This window comes from Agelaius phoeniceus, chromosome 3 (genome assembly GCF_051311805.1).
Source record: "Agelaius phoeniceus isolate bAgePho1 chromosome 3, bAgePho1.hap1, whole genome shotgun sequence".
NCBI lineage: Eukaryota > Metazoa > Chordata > Aves > Passeriformes > Icteridae > Agelaius > Agelaius phoeniceus.
Window position 1 is genome coordinate 83,115,883 of NC_135267.1, and position 25,400 is coordinate 83,141,282.

General features: G+C 39.1%; 1 protein-coding gene across 4 annotated transcripts in view; it reads left to right on the plus strand.

The window, feature by feature from the left end:
- The window catches only part of SMYD3 (SET and MYND domain containing 3), a 379,752-nt gene that overhangs the window by 156,573 nt on the left and 197,779 nt on the right, over positions 1-25,400 (plus strand). The gene's annotated exons all lie outside the window — the stretch shown is intronic.

The following is a 25,400-nucleotide window of genomic DNA, read 5'->3' on the forward strand; positions in this document are numbered from 1 at the left end:
AGGGTTTCTGTACATTTTTTAGCTTTGATATGAAGCAGAGTCAGACAAGGTAGGTCTGGCTGAGAAGTGTTCGCTTATAATCTTTTTTTCTCTCTCATACAACTGCCAGCAGTCTACTCAGGTGCCTTTAAAGCTTGTACTGCTGACATCAGTTGGAGTTTCTGGGGAAGTGATATGATGCTGAGGAAGCAAGTTTAATTATTTCTCACATTGGTCCTGTGCTGGTTAAAGAATGTAGGATTTTCAGGACAAGCCTGGGAAAAGAAGATGGGCCACTGAGGAAGATGCTCTTATACCAAAAACATGTGCTGAAAGCCTGAGGATTAACTTTTTGTTCCTCCAGAACAGCAACTATTGTTTCATACTAAGCAGGATTTCTAATGACAAATAATCTAGGTTTTCAGGTTCTGCAAAGCACTGTGAGATATTCTGTATAAATAATGACCACTCTGAAAACACAGCCATTCTGCATTAAGCTTAAAATCTAGAAGTGTGAATTAAATAACAATAATGCACTGTACATATATCATCATAAATGGTCTTGATACCCCAGAAAAGGTTTCTCTACACAGATCATTTTCATTAACAAGTTGCATGTGAGAAAGGTCAGTAATCCTTGCTCATACAGTGTCTCTAAATTGACCATGAAAATGTGTTTTTTGAGAGGGAAACGCCACTTGTTTATGTCTTTTGTTGCTAATATGCTGAATGAGGTATTGAATTGAATGGAATGAGGTGGTGTCAGGAGGCAACGATGAGAGAAAGAAAAAGAATTGACAGAAAACAAGGAAATGATACAGAGAATATGGAAATAACTAGAAAGCAGAAATCTGTGTGGAAATGGAAAGTGGTCAAGATGTCTACAATTAATTCAGGCTAGGTGACATTGGGAAAAGGAGGCTTCAGATATCTGCTACTGGCTTTTTTTTCTGATTTCTTTTAACATGTGCAGTAGAAGAAAAATATTACCAAATACAAGAAAGATTGAAGAGAAAGTAAATCAAGGAAAAGAAAGAAAGGAAGAAAGAGAGAGCAAAAAGAAGTACCACTCTGGAAGTGAGTACATCTTTGTCTTAAACAGTAAAAATTCCACTGTTTCTGACTCCCCTGCCACCTGCAAGAAAATGAAATACGTATTAAAATGTCGTTACATGAAAATTGGTTCTGAAAGAGCAGCTAGAGTAAAATCTAAAAGGAAGGCAGGAAAATAACAGAAATCATAAATAACAGGAAGTCATGACAGGGGCATAGTCTTTTCCAACCGAATGATTTTATTATTTTATGAGATGTGGTATATGTTAAAATAAGGATCTCTGTAGAGTTGCCAAAAAATCTCCAGCTAATAATTGAGACATCCTGTGTGGGATGGGTTGGTAAGTTCCAGGCCTTGCAGTGGTGCTGTAGGCTCAGGAGTGCTGGACTTCAGGTAGAATAAGTGCAGACAAAGCACATTGGCTGCCTTCGGGCAGTAGAAACAAATGCTTCTGAGAGGTCACAAAGCCTCAGCAAGAGTCCATAACTCTATAGATGCACGTGTGCATGGTGAGTGTTTAGCATTGTGCCTAGATATACTTTGTAATAGAACACTGGTAACTTCATACTGCAGGGCAGTAATGATGGGCAGCACTTTAGAATTTTCTTTGTTATTGTTATATTTTACAAGAAAGTTAGATGTAGATGTAGACTTGAATTTCTTAGGATCTGGAAATTCTTTGGCCTGTGAAACCAGATCATGAGTAGCTGTTTTCCCTGCCAGGTACAACAGGTCTGGCTTCAGACATCTCAGAAAAACACCCTGGTTTGGTCTCTTTGCTGCTTCTGTCTCCTTCTACTCTGTCTTCTACGAGGCATGCACTATATCCTTTTGAGAAGTTAAACATGTACATTAAACATCCACTGGGCATTGCCTGTTTGTCAAATATTTAATTCTGTGAACCAAATACGTGGTCTTACATTTAGCTTGCAAGAGTAGGTGGTCATAGGGGTTTCTTTACATGGGCTCATTTTTAGCAGCTTAAAGTATTAGTGTCATCCTGAGAGGCTGAAGATCCCTTCTGCTCTGTGGCTTCTGTAAGACACAGAGTTGCTCAAACATTTTGAGTGACTGAAACATGGTTCTTGTGCTGCAACAACACAGTGGGTCAAACTCTGTGTGTGGAAACTCTAATTCTCTCCCTTCCACTGACAGTATATGTGGTTTTGAGAGTGCCTGCTTGAAGACCAATGAGACAGGTCCAATCTCATAAAGCAGTGGTGGTCTTTTTCACAAGATATTTATCATTTTGTGGTAATTTTTCGTTACATATTTGTCTAATCAGGTTTTAGAAACAAAAGAATTTGAATTTGCAAGCCTTTACTCACTTCTTCAATCCTGTTAATTTAAGTCGATTTTCCCCCTATTCCAACTCTATTAAAAATTGGAAAGATGTTTTTGGCTATTGTTCATAAATGTACAGCGATCTACAGTGTTTCTTACCAAATAGAATTTGAATTCAAAATGCCTAAAAGATTAGTATTGGAGTCATGTAATCTTATCTCTAACATCCCTTTCTTTAATACAGGAGCTGGTTTCAACTTTTCTAATACTTAAGTCTTTTGCCTTGTAAATAATGCATATGTGCTATGCCACTATTAAGTATTCAGTCTATTTTCTTCTATTTTTCTAATTTTTATGGTTTTCTGATGAGAAATGAAGAAGATTCTGGACAAGTTCCCTCAGGACAGGAAAACTGTTAGTAGAATTCAATACTCTCTCCTACAGAAATTTGAATATAATTTGAATGCATTAAAATTAATCTTAAAAGGCAGCATTCTTTGTGGCAAGGTATCAATAGGCATTTGCAACAAGTTAAGAAAGTATTTTTTATGTCCTAGAAGTTTCTGTTAGCTTTCAACGGTCATAAAAAACCCCTCAGAAAATGACTTTCAGAAGTCATTTTGCAGTCTATTAGAATATCAATATAGCTCAAGTTTTACTTGTTGCCAATATGATTCTTGAGATCACTTAGCAAGCAAATGCACTGCATCCCATGCCACAGAATATACAGAAAAATGCCTTCCTGGAGACTGCAAGGTGACAGCTTCAGTTTGGGCTGATTTCCAGTGTGCTGCTGTGTCTGAAAATTCACCACATCACTTCTGCTGGCTCCTCTGTTTTCCAATGGGATGAACTGAGGGGCACTGTGCATCCCATGGTTGTGTATGGTGTTCCATAGGTAGTTTTCCCAAAACCATAACATTTTTGAGGTAAGGAAATTCTCTCTTGAGGCTCAGGCTGGCATATCATATATGTGCAAATAAATCTTGTGCAGCCTTTTCAAAGGCAACAAAAATTGTGAGTAAAAATTGCCTATCTGTGTGAAGATTGATAGAGTAGGCAACAAATTTTGTGCTGTAAAAATGCCAATGAAAATGGAAGGTGAGTCAAGCTGCTTTATACACTTTAAAAAATTAAAATAATGAAGTGAAAGAGACCTGAATGAATCCCTCAACTGCTCTAGATATAGTAATACAAAATGGCAAAGCCATAGAAATGGAGTAATGTATCTGAGACAAGGCTATGTACAATAGTAGTTTCCTGAATAAAATAGCAATAATGCCAGATTCTTATAGGCCATTATTCAAATCTAGAAGATAACTTTCTAAATAGTTTTAGTTTACAGCATATAAATAAATCATGGAGTAAAATAATTGCATGTCAGACCATATGCTATCAAAGTATTTTACTGTGAAAGGGGCCTTAGAGATCCTGTATCACTTAATCATTTCATAAATATGGGGTTTCATTGAATATGAAATATACACACAGTAAAGGCAAGTAATATGAATAGTACCAAAGTGACACATCCTACAGTAGTAAATAATCCAGATAACAGAATTTATATACTCAGGGAGCTTTAACTGGCACATTTTGAGCTGTATTGAGCAGTTGTGTTTATAGCAGTGTAGTGTATCTCTTACTAGAGGTGGACCTTGACTCAGTTTCTACCAGTCACAATTTATGAAGTTGAAAAGTGACTACTTTTAAACTCAGCTAATTATTTGCTAGCTTAATATTTGGCAGTCTTGTTACTTTGCAACAGGATCTAAATCCAAATTATTTATTATGGTAGTTCAGGCATGGCAAAGGATCAGTTTTCATGAGCTCTGAGTTACTGGGGTTTGTGGATCAGCACACAGTCATATACTTAGTAAGAAGAGAGGAAAGCAGAGCAGTAACAAGGAAATAACTGTGGAGGAATGCAGCTCCCACCATGGTGCAACAGCAGCAGGAATGGTATCAGACACAGAAAAAAAAAAGCAAACTAGCATCTTCATTTTTTAGAGCAAAAATCCTATTTTACAATCACAATTACTTTTGGTAGGGGTGTGAATGAAACCATGTGTTGGACGAGGAGTCCCACATGCCATGTAATCTCAGTCCCAGTTAGCTTAGGCTCTCTAATTGGGATTTCCACGGAGAAATCAGGGCATCTGTGTTAGCTACCTGCCTCATTTTGCTGACTTTATGGTGTTAGGAAACCTACGTTTGGTGCCATAACATTAGGTACTAAACCCTATATATGTATACACATATATATATAAAACCCTTCCTATATATAGCCTAAGACACAAGCAGATAATCTACACATACAGTGCCATGTCTTTATTCTGCCTTAATTTAATGAAATGGGTGTGTTCAGAATTAAGGGGAAAACAAAAACCAGAAAATGGATCTATCTTAAGCTCCTGTGTTTCTAAGCTCTGAAACTCTCCTTTCTTTTTCATCACCTTCCTTCAGGGGTGAGCTATAATTATGCTAAAAATAGCAAAGCTACTTCCAGATTTTATCTTCTCTGGTGTCTCACTTCATCTGAGAGGTTAAAGCATTGCTTTTACAAAAGAAACTCACATGTGGAAAATTTCAGGTTTTTTTGACATTATTACATCCATTATTCCTGGATGAATATATCTTGTGAGTATTACACATTGCAGTTCAGCTCCAACCATAATAATTGGTAAGTTTCCTGGAATTCCATAAATATATAATGAATTTTTATTAGAATTAATGTAAAACTTGAGGGAAATTTTATAGATATGTATTCAGAATTTTATTAAAAATGTAAATGCATTATAAAGTATTAAAAATAATAATAGCTACCAAAAATATATTACAAAATTTTGATTTGGTTAGTGTTAATTAGTGTCAAATTCAAGCAACTGGTAATTCTGGCTTTTTCTTTTTTTAATTGAAGCTGATTGTGGGTGGGCTAAGTTACAGCTGGGACATGAGTACCTGTGCAGGAGAACTCTGGGGGACATTTCTATATAAAATCCCTCATCTGCATTCTTAAATTCAGGTGAAGATGCATCTGTCTTCTCTCTTATCTTCCCTTTTAGGCTTGTGCAAGTCTTGCTGCAAATAAATGTGTTAAAATACAGTGAAAGAGGAGGAGTGGACCTGATTTTTATCCACAGGCTGCAGTCACATGTCACAGATCAATGTTGTCAGAGATTGTAGGCTGCAATATGGCAGGGAGCATATGCTGGTGACTGCTGTGCCTCCTGTAGGTGCTGTTCCTGTGGGGAAAAAGATCAGGCTTGCTCCTTCAGTCTGTCTCAAAGATGAATTCTGTACATCATTGCGCTCATGCACTGCACTCCTTAAATCAGGGACATCATTTTAACACAAACCCTTGAAACTGAAAACTTAGGAGTGATGTCATCGATATTTACAGAATCTGGGTTTTATATTTCAAATTAAAAAATGTGAGATAGATGTGAACAAAGAACAGTTTTAGCCAGTCTTGCCATCTGAGCAGCCCTCAACTCCACCTCTGTTTGGCTGCAAAACAGATGCCACAGAGCACGGCTGTGTCCAAGGAGCCCATGGCCCAGGCTCCCCCAGGACTGGAGAATGGAAACAGATTTCTGTTTGCGCCAGGCCCAGTTTGGTATTTGCACCCAACCAAGTATGTAAAAGACACAGAACATTCCTGACATTTGTCCTGTTCCTTCTATCCCCCTCCAGGTATCATTTCCCAAGACCAAGGAGCAGAATAGAAAATGTATTGATTTCTTATTCTTGCTCTGTAAAAGAAGTAGAGCCCAGCAGCTTAACACATCTCATGTCTGGAGCTACTGCACACATCTTTAGTGTCAGCACATTTTATTTTTGCAAACAAAAAGAAAATCTAAAAATAAAAATTGGTGTTATTTTGAAGCACTAGAAAAGCTTTTTTCATTCACCTTTTAAAATGCAGCATAAAATAAAATAAAAAGAGACTTCAACTGAAATGCCCTGCTGATTTTAGAGAATTCATATTACCATCTCTTTGAGCATGACAAGTTAGTAGAGCATGGAGCTGTTTAAACTTAAGGTGTGGATACAGATGCTTTAAATCACAGAAACTAAAGACAGAGCAGACTTTAGAATATTTAATCTTCTGCATGCAAAATTATGCCATTGTTGCTTGTAAATATGCTAAAAGCCTCCTGTAGTGTCTTGTAAATATGCTAAGAATCCCCTGTAGTTAATTCTCCCACTATTGTTATAAATGAGAGCAAAGAAAATGTATTTCTTATTTTATAGCCTCAGTTCCCAGGTGTAAATGTACTGTTTTGTTTGGCATTAGCAGCTCTGTTCCTTGACTGACAGGTTTCAAAGTTTGCCATAATTGTAAGCTGTGCTCACATTCACTGTGCTTTAGAGTCAGCAGGGAATGGTACTATGTGCTAGTTTTTCAAAGAAAGGGCATTACAGTGGCAACATCTAATAAATCCCAAAAGCACCCCACCTTCTCTGGGTATCTTTCAAATTCCTGTAATAGCACAGCTTCCTTTCCGTTACAACATCATTTTAGGGTCAGTATTTAGGGTCAGTTTGGGAATCAGGGAAAAGAAAATATTGTATTTTCATTGTGCAAATCTGATTTTCCCATTGATTGCAGAGGCCAGCTCTAGGGTACCTCATTAAAATACTAATTCAGAAATCATTTATGATGTACTAAAACTGGAATTCCCCTATTAAGTAATGTACTGTGGTCAGTAGAATTTATCTGAAATGATGCCACTTTAATGAAGAAAGACATTGTTTGGTCATCTCTCTGTTTAGGCTTTAATCAGCCTGTTTTTCTTGAAAAAACTCCTGCAACTGTTGAGATTCAGTTTCTGATATTTTCCTGACTACCATCAGTTTGTTTCACTGTATGGTTGAAATTTTATTTTTTTGGCCAAAATGTCATATTTTATTATATTGCTCAGTCGATGTAAGATCCTAAGTCTTTAGGCAGACTACAGTACTACCATTCTGTAGGTTCTGCTAAAATGGGATCACATTTCCCTGCTTTAATGTAAATAGCATACTTTGAGTGCCTATTTAAATACCCTCTTTCTGCTATTTATTATTTTCTGTGCTGTTTTTCTGCTTTCAGCAGGAACCAATATAATTGCCTCTATGTACTTTCAGGTGAAGAATGATTTACTTACCAGACTGAAAAAAAAAAACGTATTGGGCATAAATAACTACTGTGTGTGTCTCAACATTCTTGTATTTATTACATGTTCAAGAGAGAGTGCTACCTAGTTTGAGAGCAATTCTTTGTAGAAAATAGATTGCAAAAAGTGCAGCATGTGTCTAGAGAGTTTTCAAAAACACAGTTCTATTTGTGGTGCAAGGAACAAAGAACTGTGAAATAGGTGGTAAAACAAAATGCACAGTGATTTTTACGTACCAAAGGTGCTGACACATACTAAAATGACATATGTGCTAACAAAGACCTGAATGTTAAAGGCCTGTTTTAAAGCTGAATTAAATTCTGAATAGACTGGAAATGCTCAGAAATATATTTTAAGGGTTTAAGACATTATGTCTTTCTGCTTCCTTTTTTTGCATGTCAGCTGGGGCTTTATTTGGGTTTTTTTACAGTGTATTGGGTTCTGTCAGTTTTCTAAAAAGTACTTCTATAATGAGGTGTGCATAGAAATGTGCTAGATTTATTTATCTCCTGTAACTGATCACCCATACCTTGGTGCAGTACAGTATTTCATCGTGGGTTAAGCTGGTTACTGTCTAACAGTCTCCACTCATACTTCTTCCTGCTTCTATATAACACTTCTGTCAAAGATTCTGTTTAATGTCTAGTGCAGTATGTTGGATGGCTTTGTAGTGTTTTCTCTCCAGAGCCTTAAACTTACCACTAGAGAGGTGTTAGCATTGCAAAAATGAAATTTTGAGTAGCTCATCTCTCTTGGTCTGGAGTTTTGTAACAGCTTTAATTCAGTCTGGTCTGCATGGGAAATCCCAACTAATTTCTTGGTATTGTTCCATTAGTTGATTAAAAAAAAAACAAACCAGAAGGTAAAATTGTCAGAAGTTATGATTTTTTTATTGGAGAATGGCTGGTTGTGAGGTTCTTTTTTTCTGGACTACTTAGAGAAGGTCCTTGAACTCCACAAACATTATTCATATGTCACTGTACTGATTTCTGAACAGATTCTTCAGTTCTTCCTATTATAAAGTATATAAAGATACTTTTTTGGTATCCTTAAAAAATTAACTTAATAATTGCTTGCGATAATGTGTTATGTTTCAATGAATCTCCATCTTTCTGCTGGGATATTTTTACTGATTGTTAATTTCAATGCTAGATATTTTGTTTGGGTACCATCTAACTTGCTAATCTGTGCACTTGTGCCCTGGAAAACTGCTTCGTCCTAAACTTTGTATTTCCACTCATTTTTCTGAATCCATCCACCTATTTTTTTTCCCTTCCTTTTTTCTGGATATCTCCATATTGATGTTAATCCCTATTGCAATCCCTTCCAATACCACTCTGAAGTGCATAAACATGCTATTATACTAATAGCTTTTGCTGGTGTCTTGGCACAGACCTGTTCAGCTGACAGTGCTGGTGAAAAGCAATTTAAGCCCAATGAGTGCTGGCAGTCACTCTTCTGTTTCTCTCCTCCACTTACCAAATGTAAATGTTGAGCATCATCCATTTCCTAGCTTCAGAAAGCTTATAGCTTCTGTACCCTGCAATGCTGCTACATGCACCTGGGGGGATATGTAGGACCCAGAAGAGACATTTTTGACAATGACTTTATCTTCTCCACTTGCATCTCTTCTTTCTCATTCCTTGCAGGTATCATTCCAGTGTTCATACTCTTCTTGAGTCCATTGGGGACTCAAGAATCACAGGCCACCCTTAATTATCCAACACTGTTTTTGAAAGTTCCCTGTCATACCTGGGGGAAAAAATGCCTTTCTCTGTTCCCTTTGCCTGCTCAGGCTTACTCCTGCCCACATACAGAGACCAGGAATGGTGGCACTTTGTTGCTTTGGCTTTGGGAGGCTTGTGTGTGCTTGCTGAGCCTCATCTTGCTGGCAATGCTGCCTTTGGGAGACACCCTTTTCAGGGGACTTTTTAGGAACAACTCTTCTATTTTCTCAGCCACTGGGTCCTGAGGTCATCCCTTCTGCTTCTGCACCTGTGGGAACTGGGCAGCAGGCTTTGAGGTCTGAGCTGGGGATGATGAGTATAAAGTTCAAAGTCTCAGCCCATCCAGTATCTGAGGACACTTACTGCTCCTTGAAGGGAGCTAATACTAATTGTTTACACTAAACAGCTCCCAAAATGTCTTAGATGTAGTATCAGCACACAAGAACAGTCCACTGAAATCTCTTCATGTGTTATTATATATATTTCCAAATCCATAAAAAGCATTGAGCAAGTTAAAGTTGAACAGTGCTTTTTCCATCCCTTTTTCTCCCCTGGTTTTCTGTTTGAAGGCTTTTAATAAATCTTTTATAAACAGTATCTGTCTGTTAATTCAGAATAATTAAAACCATTTTTTCAGTCTTAATTTTGGATATCAATTCTGGCCTGCTGCTATGATGATAGAAAATGTGATATAAAGACTTTAATTGACAGTCTGTGCTGAATCACTATGCCTGCTAACTGTCAGGGACAACCTGTCCTGGAGATATCCCTGCTGGTTTGCCAGGTCCCTCAGTGATCCTGAGGAAGCTATAGTAGCTCTGTCTGCCAAGTTTTTCCTATGTGCATCAATGTAAAAGCTCTCAGGGTAATGAACTCTGATTCTATTTTTCATTTTGTTTTGTTGGTTTTTTTTCCTCCCCTGTCACAAATTAATTAGCCTTATTTTTAATGTAGATTTCTTTACTTTATGTGTCTCTGCATCCACAGGAGAAGAAAAAATAGTAAATAATTTTTCTTTCATTGCATTATTTGATTTTCCATTTTTAGTGCTCTGCCCAGTCTCTGATACTCAAAGGTGGCTATGTGAACTGCTTCAGGTCTTGGTTGTGCCGGCACTTTGAGCTCTTGACTTAACATCTCTCTATGTTCTCCCCATGCTTTCTCCCTTCTCTGGGAATTCCACCAAAAGAGTATTTAGATGTGAAGTGGGTCATTCCTTACCTTCCATTCATTCTCTGTTAGAAAAACAGAAGATTGGAAAAAGCCTCCAAGATAATCGAGTCTAAGTTTTGATTGACCACCACCATATCAACTAAACCGTACCACAACAGAGTGGATCTTGTGAGCAAAGTGGAGATTGGTGGCTGTCTTGGCCACAGTAAACATGAAGCAATTGAGTTTAAAATCCCTGTTGACAGGAGGAAAAATTACAGCAAAACCTGTACTCTGGACATGAGGAGAGCAGGTTTCAGGATGCTCAAGGAATTAGTGAGTAATGTCACCTGGGAAAATTTTTTCTGGAGTGCTGAGTCCATCAGTGCTGATCACTTTTCAAACATCACCTCTTTAAGTGAACAGGAACAGGCAATTCTCAAATGTCAGAAGTCAAGGAGGCAAGGAAGATGCCTGGCTTGGCTGAGCAGGAAATCTTCTCTTGGAAATAAGGCAAAAGAGGAAGGTGAATGGCCTGAAGCTATGTCAGGGGAAGTTTATGTTGGATATTAGAAAAAGCTTCTTGACCCAGAGGGTGGTTGGGCACTGGAACAGGCTCCCCAGGGAAATGGTCACAGCACTGGCCTGACAGAGTTCAAGAAGTATTTGGGCAATGCTCTGAGGCACATGGTGTGATCCTTGAGGTGTCCATGCAGGGTTAAGAGTTGGATTGGATGATTCTTGTGGGTTCTTTCCAACTCATCATATTTCTGTGAAGTTCCACGTCAAGTTGTTTCTTGAACACTGCCAGGGATGGTGGCTCAACCAGCTCCTCGGGAAGCCCATTGCAATGCTTATCTACCCTTTCAGTGAAAAAATTCTTCCTGATTTCCAGCCTGGACCTCTCTGGCATGGCTTGAGGCTATGTCCTCTTGTCCTGTCACTTGTTCCCTAGGACAAGAAGCCAATCCCCAGTTGGCTACAGGTCCCTTTCAGGAAGTTGTAAGAGTGATAAGGTCCCCCATTTTCTTCAGGCTAAACTACCCCACTCCCTCAGCTGCTCCTTATATGACTTATCTCCTTCACCAGCTCCATTGCCCTCCTCTGGACATGCTCCAGCACCTCAATGTCCTTCTTGCATGGAGAAGCCCAGAGCTGAGCACTGGATTCAAGGTGAGGCCTCACCTGTGCCAAATACAGGGGGACACTCCCTGTCCTGGTCCTGCTGGCCACACTACTGCTGGTACAGGCCAGGATGCCATCAGCCTCCTTGGCCCCCTGGGCAGACACTGGCTCATGTTTAGCCAGTGTTGACCAGCACCCTCAGGTCATTTTCTGCTGGGCAGCTTTCTAGCCACTCTGCCCCCAGACTGTGGCACTGCCTGGCACTGCCTAGTGCACAACCTGGCAGTTTGCCTTATAGAACATTACACCCCTGTCCTTGGCCCATTGGTCCTTCTGCAGAGCCCTCCTGTTCTCCAGGAGACCAACACTCCCCCCCAGCTTAGTGTGATCTGCAAAATTATTGAGTGTCCACCCAATCCTCTCACCCAGATAATTTGATAAAGATACTAAACAGGACTGGCCTTTGCTACTTACTTGTGCAGTGTGTCTATTGGTTAAACAGGTGCTTCTTTCATTTACTAAAAATATTTATGGGTCTGTGTGTAGTTTCAGGATTTGTATGTGCCAGCCTTCTCAGTACCAATCTGCATAGTGGATGCCATCCCAGGGTCCCTGTGCTGGCCAGGTGCAGGTCGTGCACTGCAGGCAGGCTCTGGGCAGTGCTTGCATGAGAGGCAAACAAATCATGGTTTTACTGAGTTATGGGATCACAGAGAATGTTAGTTCCACAGTCTTCTCATTTGTAAAATGGGAATAATAAGCTTTCCCACATGGTTGGTGTTTGAGCAACTTAGGTGAAAACCTCCACAGGGATTGTTCATCTAACACAAGAGAACAATGCATGGAGATGAGTGTGAAAGTAGGTGTTGTGCTGTGTACCTTTCATTTTGAAGGCAATGATATTACAGGCAGGCCATTAGAATGAGAAATTGTGTCTTGGTGGAAGTGTCACCGTCATATTTTCTGAAAAATCTCCTTGCCCAGGATTTTGCTCCTGGGAAGCTGAGAAGCCTCAGAGAAAAAAGAAAATAATAATTATCTGATTTGTTTCTCCTCTGTTTTGCTGCTTTGGAATGTGGTTGGACATTGTCTACCAACAGGTGGTTGTTTCATTGGTTTCATGTGAATTGTTTTGACTTAATGACCAATCATGGTCCAGCTGTGTCGGGGCTCTGGAAGGAGTCACGAGTTTTCATTATTATCTCTTTAGCCTTCTGTAAGTATCCTTTCTGTATTCTTTAGTATAGTTTAGTATTCTTTAATATAATATAGTATCATAAAATAATAAATTAGCCTTCTAAGAACATTGAGTCAGATTAATAATTTCTTCCTTCATCTGGTAACCCCGCAAACACAAGAGCGGAAGTTCTTTTATTTAATTTTGTAGTTCTTTTATTTAATTTTGTAAATATCTTGTCACTTGTTCAGGCAAAACCAGCTTTAAATATCTATCCCATTTGACAGATGAAAATGTTGCTGCCAGTCCCTGGACCTCTGAATATATTCATCTATATGATATCTCAGTAACTCATTCTGCTTCACAAAAAGATATGCAGAGACTCTAGTGTTTGGCTCTTGGGGCAAAATTTTGGAATGTGTTCCTGCTTGTAGATTTACAGTAGCATGTTACACGGCCATGTTACCATCAGTCACAGATATTGCAATTGTAAGAGTTCTGCTTAATGTCTTAAAAAATCAGACTAAAGTTTCACATGATGGATTCAATAACATCTTTATTAAAATAATTAGATTTTCCTATTACATAAGGAGCAATATATTCTTCAATATCACTCTCAGATAATTAATAATGTTGGATTATGATCTCTCTGTGGCAAAGTAGATAAAGAAAGGGACCACAGGCAGAAAATGAAAGTTTGATGATAATACTAGAGATAAAAAAAAAAACCCAAATGAGTGAAAGAACTAACTATCGTATTTAAAGAGATGTCATGCATATAGAAGTGATAGAAGTGTATAAAGAACTGGTAATGTAGAAAAAAGGAAAAGTGACATAAGTAATGCAAATATGTCTCATATTTCAAGGAAGTGTTTAAAAGAAATATCCTGAAATAAAAAAGAAAATTTAACAAAACAGTTTTTAGAAGTCACAAGCACTGTTGTGCAGAACATACAATTTCATCATGGGTATGTACTGCTGCTGGAGGACTGGAGTTTATTCTAGTTCAATTAACCTATATATACACACACTTATAAATCTGCATAATTGGGCCTATGCCCATGTGGTCCTCATACATCAAGCTTCATATAAACACACTGTGACATCGGTGAGATCCTGTAGGAGGACAGAACAAATACTGTCAGTGCACAGAAAAATAACAAAAGGACATGCCTTTGTAACATATAACAAAGAAAATATTGAGTTAAGGGATAAATTCTGCCCTTTTGACTTCAGAGTTTTTGGACCTTTGTACTGTGGATCTGAATCTGGCCTACAGAGCAGAAGAGTTCAGTGTGAAGCAGGGTTGATGGGCTTTGATGGGCTGGACTCATGCCCAGCCTTCATGCATTGCCTGATGATTTCCTGTGAAATGCGTTACTCTGTTTTTCAACTTAGCAGGAATATTTTGTTTGCAAAACACGTAGCTGCATATTCACTTAGGCTTCCCAAGCATGTGAATGCATGGGGTGAGATGGATGGCGGTAATTTTCACAGCTTAAGTTGCCACTTTATCATGGGGAAGCAAATAGGATCCATACGAGGTACATGTTATTGCAGGGAATGTTCCTTGTGTATCATTTGGCTGCAGTTAAAGCTCATCAAATCTCCTTTATGACTCCTTATATCTCAAGATTCTATTTGCGTCAGATTTCATGTGTGGATTTCACTAGAGGCTGCATTCAAAGCCGCATATTCCAGACAGGAGAGCAGCTGCTGGCTGCTGCCATGCTAGGATGGAAATTCAGGGGAAAAACATCTGTGTAATCAGGGAAAATGAGAATTCCTCGTGCTAAAGGAGAAGTTGGATTCAAGAAAGGGTTTTTCTTTAACAATTCTTAGTGTACTGGAATTTGCTGTCCACTGATCTCATTAGGTCACACAAAATGCTTTGTCTTAGGATGATACATACTATGAGAAAACCACATTTAGATATAAAAGACAAAGCAAAATGCATACAACTGTCGAAAACCCACACTTCTTTATCAGTTGAAGGAGCTATTGCATCCTGGTACTCTTTACACCCTGTTTCTCATAATGAAACAGATAGGGCACTCATGCAATGTTTTAAATACACCAAAAATTATTAAAGATTGCCTGAAGCACTGACTTGAAATTTCAGTACTGAAAGCATTTGGTAGTGGCTGCCATTTTCATGCATTAAGAAAGCAGGGATATTAATTCTTGGGAAAATACATTATCATAGCTATCTTTTGGAAGTCTCTTGTCCGTGAGGATACTGCTGGAAAGACCTGTCTTTTAAAGAAATGCTAATTGTGATAGTGAGCTTTCTTGGGCCTTTTCAGGTCTACTTGGGTTCTCATACTCCCTTCATTAGTGCCATAGTTTGAATGATGAAGCTGTGGGATGTGCAGGTGGATGTTCTCTGTTTGGTGTGTCCTGCATCACCCCTGGGCATTAGGGATAGCAGTTTGCTGCAGCTGCCCTCTCAGAACCTCTGCCAGGGCTCTGTAAGTAATTAGGTGGAATTATTGGATATTAAAACATGCTGATACATTTGAAAAAGATGTTAGTGTAGCAATGGGATTTTTAGAAATGAAACCTCTCTACTGTATTTCGAGTCTGCCCATGGCCAAAACCTAGCCTAGTAGGAAACACAGCCACCAATGACAGGTTTTTTTGAGGATTTAGTAACCTGAGTTTCTGCTGCAAAAAGATTTTACAGCTCTCATATATATTGATGAGGATAATCTAAAGAGAGTTTATCTTTGTAATCTAATTTGGAAGATTAATTACTGAGCTGGTTTTGATGTATTTTATCCATGCACAGTTTTGATGTATTTTATACATGCACAGTATGTACAGTCGTCCCAATGTACAATTAATCTTATTTTTTTATCAATACAGAAATTGAACAAATGCCAGGCTAACCCCTTGTTTGGGCAACAAAATGCCATGATCCCTTCAGATGAGACACTGTACAATGCTTTTCTGCTGTAGTGCCTGAGAGCAACAGCCCTAGTTTTGCAGCCATGACATTAGCACTGTTCCAAAAATGCACATCAGGAGACGTTGCTTGTGTGACATGGCAATGTGCTCTGCTTGCTGTGTATAGGAATTCATAACAATATCTATCATTTGCTGGAGATACTCTTGCAACTTACATTATTTTCTCCCTCGCAGAGTTTCTCTTCTGCTATGACTGGAGAACATTTCAAGTGGTTAATAGAAAATCCAGCCTCTTATCTGTGAGCTTGGTATATGTGCCTGTCATTTGCTCATATTATCACAACAGCTTGTAGAATATTGTCGTTTGTTTCCAAAGTATCGAAAAAAGGCAGTGATCTGCCTCAGCTTCTCTCCCTCTGCCTCCACAGACACATACTGCACACAGCCTTGCAGCTGCACAGCGTGGGAGTTGTGTGGTTTTGGACTGCCCAGGCAGTGCTGACAGGTCAGGAACCTGAGATGGAGCACTGGCACTGATTTCTGAGAAATCATGAAACAGAGATTTTTAGCTGAAAGGAGAGTACAGGCAAGGTGTTGTGATAGTCTCCCTTTGAAAGATGGTTGCTCAGGAAGTGTAGGGGGAGGAAAGTGGTAGGGTAGGGGGACCTTTGGATATACTGAGGCTATCAGATTGCACACAGCTTTGTGGAAAATGAGTTATGAACTACTTTAGGAAGCAGTAATGTGGTAGAGAGGAGACATGTAATAAAACACTTCTGCATGTGAAGAGAGCATCTTTGCTGCCCACCTGATCTTACTTTTGTTTTGAATACTGAAGAAAATTATGCATCAACTGACAACAGAGCTTTTCAGATGCCTCTGGCAGTTTGCATGCTACATCACACCTTAATCAGTGATAATTCATTCAGAAAATCTTGTAGACATGGGACTTGTGTAATTGGCATCACATACTCTTACGGGGAGCATAGTCCTCATCTAGAAAAAGATAACAGTAAGCTAATTTTGCATCATTCTGATTTGACATTTCAATGGAAGTCATGTGGTAGCTCTGAATTGCAGGTGAGTCAGAATGTGGGAAAGCTTTCTGCACAAGAGAAACTATAGCTTTTATTATTCAAATTTCAATTATAATGGAAAACAAGCAAAGTTGTAACTGGGATCTTGCTCAAACATCCAAATGAAGAAAATACAGATTTAGAGTTCAGCCAGACTCCTCTCTAATTAGTGTTCTTACAGTGTGGCCATGACCATGGTAGATGCTCTTGAAGATTGTCACCTTCTGAGACTAGAGATGAACCATTAAATTCGTTGAAGCAGTCAGTGTTTCCTTTTGTGTGTACATATTCTAGGCAACTGAAAAAGAGTTGCTCTCTTAAATGACTATGTTCCTATCAGCTAATGTCTGATCATAAGATGAACAATTGCAGTATGTTATATTTCACTGTCAATCTCTTTACTTAATTGCTTTTTTTCTTTCTTTTCTTTTTAAATCAAAGGCTATGATAGAAAGTTTTGTGTGAACTCAGTTTCTTTTTCTAACACATACTGTCCAATGTACTGAAAATCTGTGGGTAATTAAGGAATTTTTATATTTAGAGTGTAAGTGCTACTCTGGATCCATTAATTTTGTGGCAGGCTTATCTAATACAGTCTTGTACTTTGTAAGAATTATTTAAACTAGCAGATAGCCTGCTGCTTTTTTAGGTTAACTATTAACCTAATATTTTAAATACCTTAGAAGCAAAGGTTTCTGTGAGGAATTTCTGCAATGTAGAACTGCTTTTAAATATGTATCACACATAGGAGCTCATGGCATTCTAAGCTGCTTGTTTCTTTGAGGGCCAGCCAAAATTTCAACACAAAGTCTTGATATCCGTGCTTGCCAGAATTGATTTATGACTTATCCAGAACAAAATTTGGCACACATGACTGCTGAACTCCAGCCCAGCTTGAAGCACATAACTCCTGCAACATGCACAGCAAGCAGAGCCAGGTGTGTGTCCAACAGGCAAGGGGAGGTGGCTCTTGGATGTGGGTGTCCCTGTGCCATGTCTCTTCCACCCTTCCAGCTCATGGCAAGGAGAATGGCTCTTCTGGTGGGACACCTAAAGTCCAGCAAGTGAACTCAGACAGCACTTACTTTAAAAGTTTTTCTGAAAAGTGGCAGAAAAACATTATCCATGAGTTAAGAGAGCTGGTTTAGCTTTGCTGATAGAAGGAAAATATTTGCTTTGCTCTTCAAACTGACTGGGTACAGGCAGCAAGCAGATTTGTTGCAAGATTTTATTATTTTATTCCATTTTATTTAAATTTTTCCACAATTCAGTCTTGCTCTAGCATTATATTTAAATAGAATTTAGGGCATTGTTTTTAGTGAATATAACCCAGGGAATGTCATGGGGTCACTACTGTCACAGTGAATATTTTATTACAGCAGTTAAAATCTTGTGTTTTGATGAGGGAGAGGGTACCATCAGTTCTGTGCATCATGACCTTATTTGCTTATATTTATACACTTTGTTATCTTATTTGCTTATTTAGTTTTTGAGGCATGCATGTCTCAAAATTAATGAATGTCAGGAAGAAAACATGATCTGATACCATTTTAAGCACTTTGTCAAAACAGCAAACAAACTTTTCCAATCTGACTGATGATTTCTGTGATCATGCAATAAAGCTAGCCTAGCTTTTGGACTAGTTCAGGGCCAAGGGTAACTTGTCATCAAGTGCAGATCTTTTCATTTATCAGTTTATTTTTTTGTCCTTCCACAGGGACTGGCCAAATAAAATGTTTTCTTTGTACCCCATTCACCACTCTGGTATTTTCATCAATTTCTCTTTGTCTCTGGGGCTACAGGTGTCAGTCAGCTGCACTGAAGTGTCATTTTTACCACTTTGGTGTTTATTGAGAGCTCTCAGATATTTAGTGCCCAGTTTCCTGGACCCATGCCTTGGGTAAGCCACGTGGGACACGCTCTCAAGGACTGTGGTAGAAATGTGTGTGGCTGATCTGGACACAGTAGTAATAAAATACAGAGCTAAGAGTCATCTCTTGCCCACCAATAGTGCAGCAAACTCTATTTATGTTTCTTGCTTGATATCAATTTTTGACCTTTATGATTTCAGCCTGAAAATGTCCAAGTGAACTGATAAGAATCAGTAGCCAAAAGACCAGGAATCTTGGCTTTGTTACTGATAGAAAAATAGCTTTCTTCACTTCCTTCCTTTATCACAGAAAATGGTAAAAATTGGATTTTCTCTTTTTTAAATTCCTTAAGCACGATGTTACTGTATCTGCTGCTTCTCCAGAAGCTTTTGTGAAGCAGGCAAATCAGATCCTGCTCCTGCATCACAAGTGCAGACACAGACATGCCAGAAAGCTGAGAAGTCCTGCAGTGGGGCAGTCCTACCATGTGCTGGCTGTGAAGGTGAAGCTGAATTACCCCAAGCCCCCTTTGGGTTCTGAAGCAGGCAGTGTGTTGCAGGCTGGGAAGTTAGGCAGCTAAAAAGCAATAAGCAGTTGAAATAGAAATGGGGTGCAGAGGATTTTGAGACTGTGTTCTTTGCCTTAACTATTGTGCCATGTTAGGAATTAATGAATTCATTACCATTCTTCAGTGAGCCTCAGGCTAATAACCCTGTAAGCTTAGATACCCTCAAGGTAATTTTTTCCTTCCTTTTAAATCAGGCTAATTTTGTAAATGTCAAGCAGTCTGGACTAAGAAATGACTAATTTTATATAATTTAAAATATTTTGGTAGCTATGATTGTACCTTTCTTGAGTGTGATCAGTTAGAAAACTTGAAAAATTTGAATGTTAACTTCAACCTGGGCAAGGTAGTAGTACAACAGCATTTAGCAATCCTTTAATCCTTCTGGAGCCAGAATGTTGTTAGGATCCCATAAAGTTTAAAGATGCCTGGTGTAGTGAAAAGAATGTAGTAGCACAAAATTAAACAGGAAACTTCATTTGCAGATTGGAAATTAGAGATGCATCTGGCCTTTTTCCTGGCTGTGTGGGAGTGTTGCAATGTAGTTCTGTTTTGGGCACCCTGCCTGCCATTGCTTTTGCAGGACGCATGTGCAAAACTCATCTGAAACTGCAGAGTCACCTGTAAGTACCACAGGGGCATGAAGTTCTGAAAAAGCAAGGCCAGGAAACAACAGGGCAGATAAAATATTGCCTGTGGTAGAGAGAACATGATGTGCCATTTAATCATCAATATTAGTTGATGAAAAATAAAGAAAACACCTACAATCTGTTTTAGACTCATGTCTGTAGCTTGGATGAGGGAACAGAAGAAATATTTGCAGAAAAAGGTTCTATGGAGCACACTGGACAGTCTGGCTTTAGTTTTAAAAATGGCTTAAAAATTTTAGTTCTCATAGAACAGTTTGGACTTTTTAAGGTGTGAAAAGGGAGAAGATGGGAAAGAAGAGAATGGTCAGGTGGGTGTGCAGCACAGTTTCAGACTGGTATAAAAAGGGAGATTTATGGAATATGTCTGCTTAGTTAGAAGACATTTTCCTTGCCCCATGGACTCCAAAATGGCCATCAATATAGGGAGGATTTAAAGTATTACACTGAAATTATGCTAGCTGAAAAGAAGGTCAGTGAAATTGAAATTTGCTGTTACTACCTGTACCAAAATATCTGCAGATGAATGCTGATGGGGTGGGGGTGAAATACCTACAAAGAGCAAACTGAAGTGGACTCCCACAGTAATTCTATCACTCTGAGTTATAGCTGTTTCTTTCAGAATCCCAAAATATTCACTCTGCAGCATCCCCAAGGTAGGAACAGAGCAGTGTGTCATATAAATTATGTCCTAATCTCACCCTAACCTTATGGCAAAAGAGAAAGGATCAGTAAAAAAGAAAAGTGGAACTCAACCAAAGCCAGCTAAGAAACATTGCTAACTAGCATTTTAACATTAGAGCAGTTTTTAGGCACCAAAATCATGATCTATCTTTGAGATTCTTGCAGTTCAAATAATTTTCTCAAGAGAGTGAAAAATCTTTGCTGTGCTTCTGATCTTCACTCTCATTCTCAGACTACACCCAAGTTTGAGGCTTTTAGATAGACTAAATAACTGATGAGCCATGCTCATGTTCAGCGTTTGACACTGCTGATGTGCTTTGCAGGATAGAAGAGATTCTTCAGCAGCTTCAGGGCATGGGACACTTGCTGCCATCCCTTAAGCAATAAAATGAAGATTTGTAACAGATGTTTTATAAGGCATTTTCATAATGTGTTGCTCTGTGTTTCCTTTAACTCCTATTAAATCAAGATTTTAAAGCTGTTTTCTTTAAAGACAAGTGACAAGTGAATCAGTAAGTAAAGGTACAGAGACAGACAGTTTGACAGCCCATGAAAACAGTCCAGGATATGAATGGCAAAGCTGATTTGTAATTCTGGTTTGTATGTTGCAAAATAGTGAAAATTTCTAGAAACAGTTGCACAGTTTTGGTAGTTCTTTAAAAATAACCTTCCTCTGTGTTGTGAGTGAGCATCAGCACCTGCAGCTCAAATTGTAGCCAAGTACGAGGACGAGAATTTGAATTTTGTTTTTTGCTTTGTCCATCAGCACTGTGTGCTAGCACAGTAAAAACTCTTGAGGAGTTCAGTAAAAACTCCTGTGTTTTAGCACAGTAAAAACTCTTTAGGAGAATATAAGACGTGTTGTAGCTGTTCCCAGAAAAGTGCATTACTTCAAAGCTACCTTCACTTGTTCAGGGTTCTGTGAAGTTTTGAGTGTCCTAAAGAAGTTATTATTAAAATGTCATCTGCTAGAATCAGTTCAGAGCTCAAAGACTTACTATAAATTCTCTTAATGTGATCAGGAGGCTTGGATTAGACAGCTGTCCCAACTGCATGCTGGGAACACTTACACTGAAAGGACAGATGATCCCAAACTAGCTGAAATCCAGAGGTACAAAAAGATCTTCTTGCAGAGGTTTTCATTCTGAATACCTTAAACCTCTTGTCTTGTACTCACAGTCCAGTTTCTTTTTTGTTTTTTGGCTTTCTGTGAAAAGCTGTTCCTTCTTCAGGGTCTTTTGCAGTTTGCCATAATGGCTGTGGCTTGATGCCAGCTGGGTACACACAACCTGACTTGCTGTGAGACAAGGACAAGACTGGGGACTCTTCCAAGAACCTGGCAACCACAAATACCTGCAAAACAGAGACAGACAACTTTGCTGCCAGCTGCCTCTGTCTTACAAAAATGCTATTTTGGGTTATATGCACAGAAAAGAAACAATAATTTTTTTAAAAGTGGTTTTTTTTTTGTTTTGTTTTGTTTCTATGGCTTTAGCTTCCGTTTTCAACAAATTCAAGATATTTGTAGCGATCTTTACAAAAACAAGGTTATTGGTCTTATTTATGCTTGGCAAAAAAATGATTTATGTAGGTGCTCCATAATATAGGTGTTCACATAAAGAAAATTTAGTCATTGGAAGAGAGGGAGGAGTTTAAGATAAATATGCATAAATATAAATTAACTCTAACAAAATGTAAATTTTGCTTATCATTTATGTATTAAGACAAAGAAATGTTTTCTAAGCACTGGAATGAATGAAATCCAGTTGCACTTAAAAGTTAATTACAGTGTTTTAAAAACTGAAAAGCAAATCTGTTTATAATTTAATTATGTTTAAAAAAAATATTTGAAATGCTTCAAACAGTCTTTCCAGAGTGGGATATGTTGTCTCATTATCTAATTGTCTGCTTCCTACTCCTCTGAAATCTAATCAGAGGGGAATCTCCCATCCCCTGGGAGGAATGAGTTTAACCTATTGCCTAAGCTATTAGCAGAAAATATTTCACTTCTGCTTTTGCTTCTTTGTTGTTGTTGTTGTTTTGTTTTGTCTACAAGAATTATTTACAGGTCAGTCTAGGAAAGGTCCTACATCTTCAGCAGGAATCAAGGAGATACATAAAGGCAAATATGTAGCCATATAGAGTAATGCAAAAATTATCAGGAGATTCAGAGTAATAATAAACTGTATGGACAGGAATATTTAGTGCTGGTTATTGTACAAGGCTGCTGCAGTTCTGAAACAGCAGCCCCACTTTATAGGCAGGCAAAAAGATTTAAAACAAATATTGATTGAAATGAAGATGAGAAAATCTGCAGTTGCTGTAGGACTGCATTGAATGAAGAGATCACATTTTCTGAGGCTTATGTGTCATCAACAGTATCACAATTAGGAAGTTTTAGGATGTCTGGAACACTGAGCTCCAAGGACCTCAGAGTTTTTTGGACCTTTACTCTGGAATTGGACTTTGGATTCAGGTCTGTTTCTTGAACTGGCCAACCCAATTTTTCTGAAGTCTGAAATGCAGAACCAAAGTGGCATTAGGAGTGTTTAATTTCAGCTGTTCTCTGTTGGTTGCTGTAGGTCTCTCTCAAAGGACTGTAGGAGGTGATCTTCCCTGTAGATTAAAGTACAGGAATAGACAAAGGGCTATCCCATCAATTTCAGTCAAGTGAAGTAACTTTCTGTTTAAAAATCTTTTTCACTCTGAAGTATTACATTTCTGCTTACCCAGAAATTCACTGTTATTGCTTGAAAGAGCAGAAGGGTAATCCTCTGAGGTGTTGGTGTCTGAGGGGCCAGGAAGGCAATGAAAACTCCAATCAGTCAGTGTAGTACAAAAGCTCCCAGGCAGAGCTGTCTGGGGACTTTGCAGCAGCGTGAGCAGCACTTATTTTTATTGCACCACAGATGAAAGGATGGCACTGCACTGCTCCTGCTGCAGGATGGGGATGAGGGTGAAAACTGGTGCTGCAGAGGAGAGCTCTCAATAGCTGAGTGAGGGATGTGAGTGTCCCAGGGGAGGGTAGTCTTTGCCAGGCTGGCTCATATGTGCTGCTCCCTCTGTGGGGAAGTGTGGCAGACCTCAGTCAGCAGCAGCAGTGAAATGTCACAAGTCAGAAGAGAGAGGGAATTGTACAGTCAGAATAAAAATATTAACAAGTTGTGTTTCTTATCTCTGACTTCCTTTCTCCTGGGAGGAAAAGGTAAAATAACCGCCCAAAATCCTTTGATGTTCTGCTGTGTGATTTCTGTTCCACTGCAGAGGTCAGAGAAGCCGTGGTGGTGCAGCTGGGCGAGAAGTGGGAGTTGCAGGTAATCCTATTTGCACTCACTCTCCAGAGGATTTACCTTTCCAGGTGAGTCTGAGGCCTGCAGTTTCAAAGTAATCCTGGAGGACAGTAACACTGAAAGGAGGGGAGCAGTAGCTGGAGGGTGCTGAGCTGTGGTGAGCCACCCCTGTGCAGTGGCACTGAGACACACAGAGAGCCAGGAGGCTGCTGTCCTCCCTGGCACTGGGGTGTACAGCCCACTGGGTGGTGCACACCCCCTTTGGGGCATCAGTGTCAAACCCTGGTGGCTTCTCCATGGCCTCAGTGTGCGTCCTTGCTTGATGTCTGTTGAGGATCCTTCAAGTGATGCTGTAAGAGCAAGTTCCACTTCTCCCAGACCTCTGTGGTGTTGTCAAAGCAGGTGATGTGTGGCAGAGTGGCATGTCTTCTCAAGTGAAATGCAGCCTGCTGTTGATGAAAGGCCAGATATGGCTCTTCTCAGCCAAACCCTTCTTGTCACTCCTACAAAGAATATCAGAAGTTCCAGAAATGTGGAATCTACTGTATGATGTACTTTTATTTGGTTACTTACTTCTGAATGCACTCTAAAACTAGAGAAGGCCATTTTCTGACATTTTCAGCTGAGTAAAGCTGAAGGTCCCTGTTAATTGTTCCTCTGGAAGGGTTCATACAAGCTTTGTTCCCCTTGGTTCTTGAAGCCATGAATGTTTCCTTTTCAGGAGCAGAGCATCTCTCCTCCCAGCACAGTTGGCAGTTGGCTCAGCTCCACAGTGAATCCATAAGCTACATCGTTTAGTTTGTTGGTTTTCTTCTTTTATTTTAGAAAACCCCACTTTATTTTATACCAGGCATGAACAAGATGTAGAGGGATAATCTCTCTGCTCCCTTTTCACCTCTGAAAAGTAGCACCATTCAGGATGAGCTTCTGCACTTGGGAATCCTTCTTAGAATTGCTTATGGATTCTGGTTTTTCTAATTCATCCAAGGATTATACACACTTTGTCAGTTTTTACTGAGCTCTTTTTGCTCTTGGTATAAATATACAATTCCTATTCATAAGGAAAAAACCAAGCAGCTTTAGTTGTGCCTATCCACAGCAAAACCTAATTTGATTATGTGGCATAATTTAACCTTTTCAGGGCATAACCTGACCTTTTACCAGGGGGATCTGCTTTAGTTAAGCTAAGCCAGTGTCTTCTGTGCAGTTTAAAAGACACAAGATTTTGGAAGTACTTTACACTGCCTGCAAGACAGGAGACAGCCAAGAGCCTGTGCTGACAGATCTTGCTGGAAGAGGCATTTGTGGGATACAAATGGGGTACCTTCCAGCCCCACCACAGCCTTAAATATGCCAGCAGTGGTGGCATGGAAGCACTTATCCACATTGCTCTTGTAAAGGAGAAGGTGATGCTTTTTAGCCATTCTACACTTCAGATGCTTCATGTGGTAGTGGGGTTTTGTTTCTAAGCCTCCTGTAGATCTCAAAGCACAGAGAGTAGTCCAGCCACATCACAGCAACTTATTTGTAGCTGAATCAGAAATCCTATGCAAAAATCTTATTCTTGGTAGTTATTCAGAAGATCTTGACATTTTCTGTGGGAGAAAAAGAGGTTTCTGTAAGCCTTCATAGATTTTTTTCTTTTAATATTGCTTTTGGAGACAGTTCCACAGATAAAATCTTATATGTATATTTTTCAC